This window comes from Suricata suricatta, chromosome 17, assembly GCF_006229205.1.
Source record: "Suricata suricatta isolate VVHF042 chromosome 17, meerkat_22Aug2017_6uvM2_HiC, whole genome shotgun sequence".
Lineage (NCBI taxonomy): Eukaryota > Metazoa > Chordata > Mammalia > Carnivora > Herpestidae > Suricata > Suricata suricatta.
In genome coordinates this window covers 41,123,418-41,124,167 of record NC_043716.1, presented here as the reverse complement: position 1 = coordinate 41,124,167, position 750 = coordinate 41,123,418, and positions in this window count along the sequence as shown.

Sequence of the window (750 nt, the reverse complement as noted above, 5' to 3'; positions counted from 1 at the left end):
ACACCTTGGAGCATATTCAGATTCCTGGTCCTTTTCTTGCACAGGTAAAGTTCCATTCTTCTCTCTGGCTCTGTAACCTGTAAACCCAACACGCAGGTTTGACCCATGTAGGACCTAGACTCCCCCACGCTTCTTAAGGTAAGGCACCAGAACCTGTCTTACCCGTCCTCAGGGATTCTACAGCGAAAGGCACACACAGTAAGTGCTCAATTAAAGTGTTTCTACCCCCTCCGCACCCCCCACCACCACACCACACCACACCACACCACACCACACTACACCCAGACTTATTGCAAAGGGGAAACAGAACCAGACCCAAGAGCGAGAGCGCCTCGCCGTATCCAAGGTAACCTTAGTCCGAGGCCGAGGCCCACGCATGCGCACAGTCGCCCTTCCTTCCCGTAAACTCCAGAAGCACGCAACCCGTAAAAAGACTGCCAGAAGCCCAGAGCGCATGTGTGATTGCACCAACACCCCGGGCGCCTCCGCCTTCTGTCAATCTGTCCTCCTAGCAATCTCTGCTCTATAAACACTGTCCGGAAATGGTGCCCATTTCTGGAAACGAGGCCTTCTTAGCCAATCGTTGCTAGGGGGCTGTAGGGCGGGACGGGACGTCTCATTGGTTAGACTGGAGGAGCAGGCGTGGCCAAGGGCGGAGGTGCGGCCAAAGCAAGGACGCGCGAAGCCGGGCAAATCTGCAGCCGCCGGGGAAGGCGTGGCCCTGGGGGCGGCCTGGAAGCCGAGGGGGGG